The 15,306-nt window shown below is 42.5% G+C and overlaps 1 protein-coding gene across 4 annotated transcripts in view; it reads right to left on the reverse strand.

Annotated features, from left to right (window-relative positions):
• Positions 1 to 15,306, reverse strand: part of LOC142107272 (opioid-binding protein/cell adhesion molecule homolog) — a 550,917-nt gene that overhangs the window by 192,705 nt on the left and 342,906 nt on the right. The window contains exon 2 of one of the 4 annotated variants that reach the window (XM_075190602.1): positions 14,119 to 14,286. The exons of the other annotated variants lie outside the window; for them this stretch is intronic. The gene's annotated coding sequence lies outside the window, so the exon portion shown is untranslated. The remainder of the gene's footprint in view (positions 1 to 14,118; positions 14,287 to 15,306) is intronic. 4 annotated transcript variants of the gene reach the window in all.

Consider the following 15,306-nt stretch of genomic DNA (forward strand, 5'->3'; position numbering starts at 1 on the left):
AGGAACTGTATTCCTCAATCTATGTCTAGATACAGTGGGGTCACGCCACAAGGTGGTGCCTATCCACAAGAACATGGGTGGATCAGCGCGTCCAATAGGTGAAACTAAGTTAACACGTATTACACCACAATTTCAGGCCCCCACATGACTGGACAAATTTAGCCCTTAATACTCAGATTAAGCTGCCCACAATTTAGCTAAACAAGACATTGACCAAAAATAAGCTCCAACATGTGTGAAATTGTTGCTTTAAACTTCACTTCAACGTAAACTATACACTGTGTATAGCGATATAAGATGCATGATCTGCATATAGTGATGTAAGACTAGTTGCTCTGCATATGACACTATAGATTAATGCTCTGCATATAGTGATACATCAAAATGAGTGCTCTGCGTATAGTGATACAAGATTAGTGCTCTGAATATAATGACACTATAGATTAGTGCTCTGCATATAGTGATACAACAAGATTAGTGCTCTGCATATAATGACACTATAGATTAGTGCTCTGCATATAATGACACTATAGATTAGTGCTCTGCATATGACACTATAGATTAGTGCTTTGCATATAATGACACTATAGATTAGTGCTCTGCAGATAATGACACTATAGATTAGTGCTCTGCATATAATGACGCTATAGATTAGTGCTCTGCATATAATGATGCTATAGATTAGTGCTCTGCATATAATGATGCTATAGATTAGTGCTCTGCATATAATGATGCTATAGATTAGTGCTCTGCATATAAGCACACTATAGATTAGTGCTCTGCATATGACACTACAGATTAGTGCTCTGCATATAATGACACTATAGATTAGTGCTCTGCATATAATGACGCTATAGATTAGTGCTCTGCAGATAATGCCACTATAGATTAGTGCTCTGCATATAATGATGCTATAGATTAGTGCTCTGCATATAATGATGCTATAGATTAGTGCTCTGCATATAATGATGCTATAGATTAGTGCTCTGCATATAATGACACTATAGATTAGTGCTCTGCATATGACACTACAGATTAGTGCTCTGCATATAATGACGCTATAGATTAGTGCTCTGCAGATAATGCCACTATAGATTAGTGCTCTGCATATAATGATATAATGACACTATAGATTAGTGCTCTGCATATAAGGACACTATAGATTAGTGCTCTGCATATGACACTACAGATTAGTGCTCTGCATATAATGACACTATAGATTAGTGCTCTGCAGATAATGACACTATAGATTAGTGCTCTGCATATGACACTATAGATTAGTGCTCTGCATAGAGTGATACATCAAAATTAGTGCTCTGCGTATAGTGATACAAGATTAGTGCTCTGCATATAAGGACACTATAGATTAGTGCTCTGCATATAATGACACTATAGATTAGTGTTCTGCATATAGTGACACTATAGATTAATGCTCTGCATATTATACCATTAGTACTCTGCATACAATGATACGAGTAGCGCTCTGCATATTATGATACAGAAAGACTAGTGCTCTGTGTAAAGAGATATAACAAGATTAGTGCTCTGCTTATAAAGATACAATTAGTGCTCTACGAATAGTGACACTACAAGATTTGTATATTTCTACATAGAGTGATACAAGACTAATGACACTATAGTACTACCAGTGGGTTGTTAATATTGCTCTTTAATGAGCCATTGTGGGGACATATGCTCATATGTATATATGGAATTGGTCTACTTTTACTGAAGTGAATTGTTTCTACTATATTCCGGGAGATAAATAGATGTGTATGTATATTTGTGTGCACATTAGTGGCTAGGAGCCATGTTTGCAGTGTTTGTATTACTTGCAGTGTGTTCTGCTGCCATCCAGGGATTGATATGGTGCTCGGTTAATCACCCTCTGTCCCAGGCACATCACTCATCAGGGCCGCAGTGGACACTGAGTAATCACGCTCATTATACACAGGATCAGAGGCAAGCTACAGATCCCAAGGGCACCCAGCGGATGGGTTACTGCAGCCTCCTTCGGACACAACTAAAACTCAACTCTTCACTTTCTCTTCTTTCAAATATCATACATTTACTTCTCTTCTCCTTTCTGCTGTTTTCCCCACTGATCCTGTTGTTACAAACCCATCTACTATACAAGACTAATCCCAAGGCTCACTTAAAGTCTCCGACAAAGACGCCTTGGGTTGGCAAATGGATCAGAGAATGCAGATAAGTCAAAAGAATGTTATTGAGCTTATTAAAAACAGCGAGCAGCAGTCTGTCCTGTTCTCCTACATTGGGCCAGGAAAATCCATAACCTTATTTCACCTTTCAGTCTTCCTGTTTCCATGTACAATGATCTACTCATTATTATATAAATATATGTCAATATTATTCAAGTTTCCAACTACAAAATTCTCTAATGCTGGAGCAATACACTTTATTATAGATTAGATAGATAGATAGAGATATGGGATAGACAGATAGATAATAGATAGATATGACATAGAGAGATAGATAATAGATAGATATGGCAGAGAGATATGACATAGAGAAATATGAGATAGATAGACAGACATGTATTTAGATAGATATATAGATATATATAGATAGATAGATAGACAGAGAGTAGAGTAGTGGGACACGCCGAGAACTGGTACACTGATATCAGACAGAGCGTAGTGGGACACGCCGAGAACTGGTACACTGATATCAGACAGAGAGTGGTGGGACACGCCGAGAACTGGTACACGGATATCAGACAGAGAGTAGTCAGACACGCCAAGAACTGGTACACGGATATCAGACAGAGAAGGTGGGACACGCCGAGAACTGGTACACTGATATCAGACAGAGCGTAGTGGGACACGCCGAGAACTGGTACACGGATATCAGACAGAGAGTGGTGGGACACGCCGAGAACTGGTACACGGATATCAGACAGAGAGTAGTCAGACACGCCAAGAACTGGTACACGGATATCAGACAGAGAAGGTGGGACACGCCGAGAACTGGTACACTGATATCAGACAGAGAGTAGTCGGACACGCCGAGAACTGGTACACGGATATCAGACAGAGAGTGGTGGGACACGCCGAGAACTGGTACACTGATATCAGACAGAGAGTAGTCAGACACGCCGAGAACTGGTACACGGATATCAGGCAGAGAGTGGTCAGACACGTCAGGAACTGGTACACGGATATCAGACAGAGAGTGGTGGGACACGCCGAGAACTGGTACACTGATATCAGACAGAGAGTAGTCAGACACGCCGAGAACTGGTACACGGATATCAGGCAGAGAGTGGTCAGACACGTCAGGAACTGGTACACGGATATCAGACAGAGAGTGGTGGGACACGCCGAGAACTGGTACACTGATATCAGACAGAGAGTAGTCGGACACGCCGAGAACTGGTACACTGATATCAGACAGAGAGTGGTGGGACACGCCGAGAACTGGTACACTGATATCAGACAGAGAGTAGTCAGACACGCCGAGAACTGGTACACGGATATCAGGCAGAGAGTGGTCAGACACGTCAGGAACTGGTACACGGATATCAGACAGAGAGTGGTGGGACACGCCGAGAACTGGTACACTGATATCAGATAGAGAGTGGTGGGACACGCCGAGAACTGGTACACGGATATCAGGCAGAGAGTGGTCAGACACGTCAGGAACTGGTACACTGATATCAGACAGAGAAGGTGGGACACGCCGAGAACTGGTACACTGATATCAGATAGAGAGTGGTGGGACACGCCGAGAACTGGTACACGGATATCAGGCAGAGAGTGGTCAGACACGTCAGGAACTGGTACACTGATATCAGATAGAGAGTGGTCAGACAAGCCAGGAACTGGTACACTGATATCAGATAGAGAGTGGTCAGACAAGCCAAGAACTGGTACACGGATATCAGGCAGAGAGTGGTCAGACACGTCAGGAACTGGTACACTGATATCAGACAGAGAGTGGTGGGACACGCCGAGAACTGGTACACTGATATCAGACAGAGAGTAGTCAGACACGCCGAGAACTGGTACACTGATATCAGATAGAGAGTGGTCAGACACGTCAGGAACTGGTACACGGATATCAGACAGAGAGTAGTCAGACAAGCCGAGAAATGGTACACGGATATCAGGCAGAGAAGTACACTAGGAGGTTCCACAGACTTGGTCAGACAGGCGATACTGGTACAGATAGATTGATCGAAAGATATGAGATAGATCGATAGATATAAGGTATATAGATAGATATGAGGTAGATAGATATATAGATAGACAGATAGATATGAAGTATATAGATAGATATGCGGTATATAAATCATAACCATTTATTTATATAGCGCCACTGATTCCGCAGCGCTGTACAGAGAACTCATTCACATCAGTCCCTGCCCCCATTGGAGCTTACAGTCTAAATTCCTTAACATACATACACAGACGGGGGTCAATGTGATAGCAGCCAATTAAGCTACCAGTATGTTTTTGGAGTGTGGGAGGAATCCCACAAAAACACGGGAAGAACATACAAACTCCTGACAGATAAGGCCATGGTCGGGAATTGAACTCATGACCCCAGTGCTGTGAGGCAGAAGTGCTAACCACATAGATATAAGGTACATAGATAGATATGAGGTATATAGATAAGATAGCTAGATATGATGTACATAGATAAATGGATAGATATTAGTTAGATAGACAATTAGATAGATAGATTGATATGAAGTATATAGATAAGATAGCTAGATATGATGTAGATAGATAGATATATAGATACAGTCTAGTCCATAAATATTGGGACATCGACACAATTCTCATATTTTGGGCTCTATACACCACCACAATGGATTTGAAATGAAACAAACAAGATGGGCTTTAACTGCAGACTTTCATCTTTAATTTGAGGGAATTTACATCCAAATCAGGTGAACAGTGTAGGAAGTACAACAGTTTCTATATGTGCCTCCCACTTTTTAAGGGACCGAACTAAACAATCCTACATCAAACTTTCACTTTTTAATACTTTGTTGCAAATCCTTTGCAGTCAATTACTGCCCGGAGTCTGGAAGGCATAGACATCACCAGACGCTGGGTTTCATCCATGGTGATGCTCTGCCAGGCCTCTACTGCAAATGTCTTCAGTTCCTGCTTGTTCTTGGGGCATTTTCCCTTCAGTTTTGTCTTCATCAAGTGAAATGCATGCTCAATCGGAATCAGGTCAGGTGATTGACTTGGCCATTGCATAACATTCCACTTATTAGCCTTAAAACACTCTTTGGTTGCTTTTGTAGTATGCTTCGGGTCAATGTCCATCTGCACTGTGAAGCGCCGTCCAATGAGTTCTGAAGCATTTGACTAAATGTGAGCAGATAATATTGCCCGAAACACTTCAGATTTCATCCTGCTGCTTTTGTCAGCAGTCACATCATCAATAAATACAAGGGAACCAGTTCCATTGGCAGCCATACATGCCCATGCCATGACACTACCACCACCATGCTTCACTGATGAGGTGGTATGTTTTGCATCATGAGCAGTTCCTTTCCTTCTCCATACTCTTCTCTTCCCATCACTCTGGTACAAGTTGATCTTTGTCTCATCTGTCCATAGGATGTTGTTCCAGAATGGTAATGGCTTTTTTAGATGTTGTTTGCCAAACTCTAATCTGGTCTTCCTGTTTTTGTGGCTCACAAATGGTTTACATCTTGTGGTGAACCCTCTATATTCACTCTTGTGAAGTCTTCTCTTGATTGTTGACTTTGACACATATACACCTACCTCCTGGAGAGTCTTCTTGATTTGGGGTTTTTCCTTCACCAGGGAAAAAATTATTCTGTCACCCACCACAGTTGTTTTCCGTGGTCTTCCGGGTCTTTTGGTCTTGCTGAGCTCTCCAGGTGCGTTCTTTCTTTTTAAGAATGTTCCAAACAGTTGATTTGGCCACACCTAATGTTTTTGCTATCTCTCTGATGGGTTTTTGTTTTTTTTTAGACTTATGATGGCTTGCTTCACTGATAGTGACAGCTCTCATATTGAGAGTCGACAGCAACAGATTCCAAATGCAAATGTAACACCTAGAATCAACTCCAGACCTTTTACCTGCTTAATTGATGATGAAATAATGAGGGAATAGCCCACACATGTCCATGAAATAGGTTTTGAGTCGATTGTCTCATTACTTTTGGTCCCTTAAAAAGTGTGAGGCACATATAGAAACTGTTGTAATTCCTACACCGTTCACCTGATTTGGATGTAAATACCCTCAAATTAAAGCTGAAAGTCTGCAGTTAAAGCACATCTTGTTAGTGTCCCAATATTTATGGACTTCACTGTAGATAGATAGATATGAGATAGATAAATATAAGAGAGAGAGATAGATAGATATGAGATAGATAAATATAAGAGAGAGAGATAGATAGATATGAGGTAGATAGCTAGATAGATAGACAGATTTTTAAATCTCTCATCTCTTTACAGCCCTCCAATCCCCGCCGCCTATTTGCTACCTTCAACACTTTTCTATGCCCCCCCCCTCCCCTCCTAACCTCCCTTACTGCCACTGACTTTGCCTCCTTTTTCTCTTCTAAAATTGAGACCATCACGCTCGAAATCTCCTCCTCCAATCGGTCTTTCATCACCCCCTCCTCTCATCCCTCCTTTTTTCCCCAGCCACCTTCCCCTCTACTCCTTTCACCCAACCTCGGGTGAGGAAGTCCACTCTCTCATTTCTTCCTCTCACTCTTCAACCTGACCCTTGGATCCTATCCCCTCTCACCTCCTTCACCCTCTTCCCCACCGTCTGCTCCCAACTTTAATCTGTCCCTCTCCACTGGCATCTTCCCCTCTTCTTTCAAACACGCTCTCATCTCATCCCATTCTAAAAAAAACAACAATCTTGACCCCACTTCACTCTCTAGCTACCGCCCTATTTCTCTTCTCTCATTTGCCTCCAAAATACTTCAGAGGCTTGTCTCCTTGACCCTCTCCAATCTGGCTTCCTCCCCCTCCACTCCACTGAAACTGCCTTTGCTAAAGTCACCAATGATCTCCTCACAGCTAAAGCCAGTGGCCATTTCTCCCTTCTTATTCTTCTGGACCTCTCAGCAGTATTCAATCCTGTTGACCATCTCCTCCTGCTTCACACCTCCAATCCATTGGTCTCCCCGGAACCGTCCTCTTCTGGTTTACCTCTTACCTTGCCAAACGCTCCTTCTCTGTTTCCACCTCTGGCTCCCTCTCCCCCCCTTCCACCCTTGCAGGAGTCCCACAGGGCTTTATTCTTGGCCCTTTACTATTTTCACTATACATCTCCTCCATGGGTGAGCTCATTAGCTCCTCCAGTACCACCTTTATGCTGATGACACCCAACTCTACCTCTCTTCTGCTGACCTCTCTTCATCCCTCCTTGCTAGGATGTCTGCCTGCCTCTCTGCCATCTCCTCCTGGATGTCCTCCAGATTTCTAAAGCTTAACATTGCTAAAACCAAACTTGTTGTCTTTCCTCCATCTAGAACCCCCTCCTCCCTGACTTCTCTATCATTGTTGACAGCTCCACTTTCTCACCTGTTCCCCAACTTCGCTGCCTTGGTGTCATCCTCGACTCCTCTCTCTCCTTTGTCCCCCACATCCATTTTCTTGCCAAATCCTGCAACTTCCACTTACGCAACATTGCTTGCATTTAGTCATTCCTGTCCCAGGATGCCGCCAAATCGCTCATCCACTACCTGATCATCTTTTGGTTGGACTACTGTAACCTTCTCCTCTTTGGCCTCCCCCAGACTCAACTTCCTTTTTCGCCGTTCCACATCTGTCCCCCCTCTCTATCATGCCCTTCACTGGCTCTCCTTCCACTACAGAATCCTTTTCAAGTTCCTTACCCTAATATACAAGGCCCTCTCCAACTCCACTGCTCCCTACATTTCAAACCTCTTCTCTATTCACACTCCTTCCCGCACTCTTTGATTGGCCAAGGATCGTCGCCTCACTTCCCCTCTGGTTACCTCTTCCCACTCACGTATTCAAGACATTTCCTGTGTTGCCCCCCCCTCCGTTGGAACAATCTCCCTCGTGCTATGAGAACCTCCCCCAATCTTAGCAGTTTCAAAAGGGCATTAAAAACCCCCATTTCACCATCCCTATGTCTTCAGTTTGTCCGCCTCTCCCCTTAGATTGTAAGCTCCTCTGAGCAGGGTCCTCTCCTGTTTCCACCACTTTTTACTCTGCTCTACAACTACTCTTCCCACCTCCTGCCCACCGACTCCACTCCTGCTTTTCTCTGCTTCTTTTCTAAAGCTCTTACCTGTTGTTGCACCCACACTGCTGGACACACCATGTTTCCTGACTTTCCCTCACCTTGTCCTTAGCTGTGCTCTGAGTTCCCTGAATTATTGTCATACTTGTTTATTGTACTTTAATGTCATACCTTGTACTGTCCTATTGTTTGCTCCTGTACGGCGCTGCGGACACTTTGTGGCACCTTACAAATAAAAATTAATAATAATAATGATATTATATATATAGATAGATAGATATGCAGTAGACAGATGGATATGAGGTATATAGACAGATAGATATATATGAGATAGATAGATACTAAACATCAAACGTTGGTTATCACAAACAAAAACCTTGCTGGAAGTAAGATTCGCCAGCTTCCACTGGTAAAGGGTTCCCATGCCTTTATATGGACATTTAATAATAAACAGGCCCCCTGTCTCTGTACATAGATCCTCAGCCCCTCCCCATAAACCGAGTATTAGAGATATCCTGTGTATGATCAACCCGCTATCTCATACTTGCCTACTTTTTAAATCTGTACTCCGGAAGATCGGAGTGCAGATCATGTGACAGAGGGTAGGAGGGGACGTGACAACGTCATTACATCACTATACCCCCATCCCAATCATAAAATACAGAAATTCAAGGTATTGAATAGTGGAGGACGGGGCTTAATGGTGTGATTAAGCCACGCCCCACCGGTATTCAATGCTGTGAATTTTGGCATTTTAAAGGGTCCGGGAGGTGCGCCTACTCTTCTGGGAGTCCGGGAGGACTCCCCGAAATTCGTGAGCCTCCCGGAAATTCCAGGAGAGTAGGCAAGTATGCGCTATCTCTGTAATAACCATGGCATTTTAGTGATTCTGGTGCCATTTAAGAATAGACGTAGAGAGGGATCTTTATATTTCTTCTAGTGAAGTAACATAAGCAGATGATATATAACATAATATAAACTGAGCCAATATGATATAAGTACAGTCTGTGCATTTTATATGTATAGGATGTCTCTACACTTGGGTCAGTTTCAGCATTTGATTGAAATTCACCAGTACTTAATAATTAACCATTTAAAGTCTGATTAAGATTCTATATATGTGAAAGTCTGGTAAATGTCCCGTTATTACACATGATGTAATATCTCCACCTAGTGGAGGAAATGTAACACTGTCATGATTTTCCAATAAATAGCTACTTGCTGTTCTGCTATATACATTGTATCATGCAGCTACGGGGGGGGGGGGGGGGGGGGGGGCTCAAGGCACCCCTGTGTTCTATATGCATAGTTTTAGGTTGGTGCCACACCTAGGGGTATATTTAAGAAATAACGGTAGTGCACTATCGTGCACTTACCGTGTAAATTAGTCCACGATGTCTACTACTCAAATTTATTAAAGGTGCATCCCAGCAGACATCATGGATATCTGCTGCTTTGCACTCCTTATCGTTTTTGCGAGCAGTCACCATACAACATGGTGACTGCTCTGGCCGCAATCTAACAAGTCCTTGTTGTGTTAATGTACGCCAGCTGAAGCGCTCTCTCTCTGCAATCGTCTCACCACCTACTTTCTGAACACTCCCTCCTTGACCCTCTCCAATCTGGCTTCCGCCAGAGAGGAGAGGGGATCTTTGTGCGCATGTGCAGTTCTTGGAACTGGACATGCGCAATTGAAGAATGAAAAGAACGAGGAGAAGACCCGGAGACAGCGCTTCGAAGAGGGGGGCAAGTATGTTTTTTTACATCACAGAAACAGCAGTTTTTCGGAACTGCTGTTTCTGTGCAGGGTTGTACATAAATGTGAGAAATAGTTCAATCCTTATCATTGCCTTATCATTCACTTTATGTGAATATTGATAAATGTGCCCCATAGATTACTAACCCAGCAATGCCACTCGACTCTGCTGGGCGCCCCGCTCTTGAGACACCAGACCAGGGTCCTCTTCTGAGCATGTGCAGTCCGATGCCTCCGCCAGCTCAGTAGAGTGGCCCGCCCCGCTCATCATCATCATTTACTTGCTGTAGATTATGTAGCGCTGGGCAAACATCTTTCAGATATGACATACATGAAAACAAAAAATATAATTGCAGCTACAATTCCAAGCGTGTGAGTGCAATGCTTGCAGAGGACCCAGGGTCATTTGGTGGACAGACATGAGACATAGCTTACATTCTAGAGAGCAGAGCAGGGGAGTCCCGGATGGAAAGCAGTGGGAGTTGGGGACTCAAACGGGGTGACCCAGCAGTGCCAGGACCCCCTAAACTCCGGGACCCATTGTGGACCCTGCACCCCCCAATATTCACTCCTCTGTCTGGTGTCACACCTGTGTTTTAGCACAAATCTATGTTTCACTCTGTAAACTTAGTCAGCCTTTTACACTTTTCAGGTTTGTAAATTACCCTTTTTGATTTCTGCTTCTAATTAGTCCGTCCGTTCACACCCCCAATCTGCGGCAAAGTAGGGAACAAAACTGTGTGTTAGTGCAGCTTTAGCTTTTAACAAGATCTGTCACCCTATTGTTATTTATTTAAGTAATAAATAGCATTATAGGCGCTGGTGATGGCTCTGTTGTAATTCGGGGGTCGCTCATGGCCGGCAGCCCCTCTATTCCTCCATGTTTTTATTTTCTATTTGTAGTAAGTACTGTATGCTCTTGTTCAGTAACCGCTCGTTCCTGTGGTTCTGGAGCCGGCCTGAAGTGTTGTCTGTGACCAAACAAAGTCTATGTATAAAGCTGATATTCCTATACTAGGACGGACAATGAACGACATTTACCCACTACAGAGTGTCTAATCTGGCCGATTGCTCCAATCTATGACCTGGTCACTTAGGTATGGAATTCAGTCAGGTCATCAAATTGTATTTTCAGCCACAAAATGTATTGAGACAGAGTTTTCATGTAATATTGAAGTATTTTCTCAAGTGAAACAGCTAGAAATTTATATATTCATCCAATTCCTCTGTCCCCCAACTCTCAAGACGACATGAAAAGATCTCATATGTGCAATTAACAATTATCACCTCAATCTGCAAGAGGATTCCTGGAGGCTGGGATTCTAGCATACTCATGCATCACTTTCACACTAATATACATATAGATATTTAACCCCTTCAGCACTAAGGACCAGTGGGACTGGTCCTTAGCGCACAGGGGGTTCAAAGAAATTAAAGTTATACTTTTCTGTCCCCCACAGATATTCAAACCTTCCAACTGTCCCAATTTTGGCGGTACATCCGATTAGCAGCTCATAACGGGGCAGAGCTTAGCAAAAACTGGGTGGGTGTTTGCCCAAATTTGCCCATTGATGGGCGGGTCTTGTTTTGTACCAATTTCGTGATTTTAAATGTTGGGAGGTATGTTAATTTTCAGTTGGTGGCCAATTGAAGAGGGGTGGGGGATTAATTATATCATTGTGATGATGTCATTAGGCCCCACCCACTGCATAGAAAAATAATAAAGAGTCAGGGGGCACTAAAAGTGATAGATCTTCTTCATCCGGGCAACTAGAAGCTCAGGGGCACCCTCTTTCAAATGAGGTGACCACTTAATAGTTATTATCGGCTGATCACCAGACAATAATAACCTACACTACAGAAATAATTATAAGTTCAATGACAGACCACCCCCATCCTGGCTTACATCAACTTAGGGGTACACTCATTTGAATCAGTTATTTGTGCAGTACCTAAAATGCTTTGTTGAACTACCCATATTGTTCCCCATTTTATGTGGTTCATTCAAGACAGTTCAAACTAGCAAAAGTGCAGATTTTATTATGAAAAAAACTATGTAAACAATCTGCCTTTCACTGATTTGGAAAGATGCCAAAGCCAGAACCACAACTAAAAACACATTTGCTTTCAGTTCACTTTCTGGTCACGTGATCTGTATGGCTATCGTTACACCTTTGGCGAGCTTGCGAGCAGGGCATTATTACCTTTCTGCCTGTATGCATTACTCATGACTAGTTTTATTACTGTGTTTGTCCCCAAATGTAAAGTGCTACAGAATTGGCTGGTGCTATATAAATAAATGATGATTATGGACTTTATAGCTATAGTAAGACCCCCAGTCACATGGACTGCATGGCTATAGTTACACCCCAATCATCAATACCCTGCCAGTAAGTGGTTACTGGGGTTGTTGGGACTGGAGGATGCATTTTGTGTCATGGCCTCACCCAGCTTGCTGTTGGTAAGTGAGTGACCCCAGGAGAATAGCTTGCAGTCTATGCCTAACCCAGGAGTCTCCCGGACATTCTGGGACTATGAGCAAAGTACCGTAATGTATCCATTATGCTTGTAGTGTATGTTTTGTGAAAGACACATTCAGACAAGAGATCATACCTGACATTTCTATCTCTGTTGATAACATGACCATAAATCCCACCCCACAAGCTCGCTGCCTAGGTGTAATCCTTCACTCACAACTATCCTTTGTTTCCCACATTGACTCTATATCTAAATCATGTTACATATATCTAAAAAACATTTCCAGAATTCGCACATATCTCACGCAAGACACTGCAAAAACCTTAATTCATGCACTTATCTCCCGCATTGACTATTGCAATTCCCTCCTTACTGGTCTTCCCCAAAACAGACTCAAACCCCTACAACCTATTTTGCACGCTGCGGCAAGATTGATTTTCCTTGCAAATCGTTCTTCCTCTGTTGAATCACTCTGTATGTCTCTACACTGGCTACCTGTTTTCTACCGAATCCAATATAAAATACTTTTACTAACCTATAAGGCCATCAACAAAGCTGCACCAACATACATCTCCTCTCTTGTCTCAAAATATCTCCCAACTCGTCAACTCCGTTCTGCACAAGATCTGCGTCTCTCATCCACACTCATTACATCCTCCAATTCTCGGTCACAGGACTTTTTTCGGGCTGCACCCACTCTATGGAATTCTCTCCCTCACACAGTAAGACTCTCCTCTGGTCTACAAACTTTCAAGCGTTCTCTAAAAACCCACCTCTTCAGACAAGCTTATAATATTCCTCAACCACCCTCTTAACCTCACTACATTACCCTATTACCACCCGTTGCACAAGACAACTACCCCTTGACCAACATTGTTGTGTGACAGGATCATTTAGCTTATGAGTCACTTTTACCTTTGCAGTCTGGCTGGGCCGATATGCAAAATGTAGACTTAACCTCATGTGTCAAACTCCCATTGTCCCATAGATTGTAAGCTTGCGAACAGGGCCTTCTCACCTCTTTGTCCGATTTACCCAGTTTGTTTAGTTTACTATGTTTGTCCCCAATTGTAAAGCGTTACGGAATATGTTGGCGCTATATAAATGATGATGATGATGATGATGAAAAGATCGCAACGTTTGCTACATGCCTGGTTTGGTGTTATATTATCTGTTCCATACACATCAGAGGCTCAGGGGGTCAATAACTCTCCAGCTTAACCACCAGTCTCATCCAATATGACATCTAGAAAACTAACATTTTCCAAAACATTAAATAATGTAACCTCTGACAATGCTTTATAACAGAGTGCAGCTATCAGTCCCGTATATATCTACAGTTACTAGTGTCTGCAGAACAGGAAGTCACCTGCGCACTGGGATATGTCTGCCCCTAATAGACTGTATAGAGAATTCAGACTGATCTCTCCAAGTTTGTAAATATTTATAAAACTCTATACATGGATAATAAATATGTCACACGAAGTGCAGGATTTAACCTTTTATACCTGTAGCACTCACTATGCCACACAGTTGTCACCAATAAAAACAATAATACATTAATCTCTGTAAGAATATGCAAAGTTATAACTAATTTAAAGTGACATTTAGAGAAGAGGAAGAAATAAGCCGTATCTTACCTGAGGCTTGTGCATTACAGTACGCTACTGCTCAACGCTATTCAAGGCCGAGATGATTAGCATGGATTTGCATAATAATAAGGTTTGCAGCAATGGCAGCTGTTATGTCTTTCAAAGATAGAAACTTTCAATGTCACAATGAGTGTGTATCCCAGTCTGTTATCAGCACTGTGAGGAGCAGTGAAAGGAGATGGAGCTCAGGGTACAGCGCGTTACAATTGCATTAAAGTATAATACATGAACAGAGGTAGCAGTTGTGTAGGAAGGAACAACACTTGTGAACCTGATTAATGATTAATAACTCCAGTTTCTGCAGACTACAACAAGGGTATTCCAGTCCTGAGCATGCTCTAAAACAATCACCACACTCGTATGATCAATGTGTGAGGACGCGGTTACACATAAAGATTATACTACATATTGTGCACGGTGGTCCATGTTGAAACTGTGCATACCTATTACAGCATAAAACTACTCTGGTAAAACGTTACACTTTTCTAAATGGCGAAATGTACAGTGTGTGGAATGGAAAACGCAATGAATGTGTAAACCAGATCCAGCCGTCCATTATGTCGAAGTCAGCTAATTGGATAAAGTAATTTCAATTAATATCTAACAACTTGGTCGTCTTTGCCTGAAAATTATGCGTAGAGCACGCTACGGCGTGAAGCAGCGTATCCAGCCGCAACACGTGGCAATAACAGGTTTTACACATTTACACGCATTCACACGAACATACACATTTGTAATCAGTACACACTAACAGTAGTTGCAACACATAGTTATTTATGTCGAAATGTAGCAATATTTACAGTTAATATTATAAGTTATATGCATGTTAGTGAAACCAAAGGTTCAGGTTACAGGAAACGTCATGTTTAGTATCATTTTAATCCCTTATTTACCCGCAGTTGTCCGGTTCCTTCGCCGAAGGGATCGCACGTTGCATACTCTAGTAAGCGATGATAGGGAATAAATTATTAAAATTATATTGTCTGTGTAATGTAAATAGACTAGTCTAAACTGGATTCTTGGCGGGAACATCAGAGTGCATCTCCTGTAGAGCTGACCCCCACCTTTGGATATTTTTGTTTCAACTGGCCTATGACCTGCAGTACACTGGACCCTCCTGAATCCTGGACCTACAGAAGCAAGCCACATCATCTGCATTGTTTAACTGTATTCACT

This window comes from Mixophyes fleayi, chromosome 11 (assembly GCF_038048845.1).
Source record: "Mixophyes fleayi isolate aMixFle1 chromosome 11, aMixFle1.hap1, whole genome shotgun sequence".
Taxonomy (NCBI): domain Eukaryota; kingdom Metazoa; phylum Chordata; class Amphibia; order Anura; family Limnodynastidae; genus Mixophyes; species Mixophyes fleayi.